General features: G+C 54.3%; 1 non-coding gene across 1 annotated transcript; it reads left to right on the top strand.

Moving 5' to 3' along the window:
- Window positions 1-17: 17 nt before the first annotated feature.
- Window positions 18-135, top strand: LOC121939043. The gene has a single exon (XR_006105390.1). It is a non-coding gene; the product is annotated as a U5 spliceosomal RNA (small nuclear RNA).
- Window positions 136-258: the final 123 nt, after the last annotated feature.

Consider the following 258-nt stretch of genomic DNA (forward strand, 5'->3'; position numbering starts at 1 on the left):
GGTGCGGAGGGCTGTACATGCTCTGGTTTCTCTTCATAGCGCACAAGACTTTCGCCTTTTACTAAAGACTTCCGTGGAGAGGAACACCACTGAGTTGAACCTATTTTTGACAGGCTTTGCCATTTGGTTGAGCCTTGTGCATTTGTGAACAGCAAGCCTAGACTGGAGCGATACACCACGGGCGGGCGTGACGCGCAGGCAGCTGTTCTCATGCGCAAGCAGCCACTCTCGTGCCCAATGGAGACGACGGCACCACGA

Source organism: Plectropomus leopardus, unplaced genomic scaffold (assembly GCF_008729295.1).
Source record: "Plectropomus leopardus isolate mb unplaced genomic scaffold, YSFRI_Pleo_2.0 unplaced_scaffold40105, whole genome shotgun sequence".
NCBI classification, from domain to species: Eukaryota; Metazoa; Chordata; class Actinopteri; order Perciformes; family Serranidae; genus Plectropomus; species Plectropomus leopardus.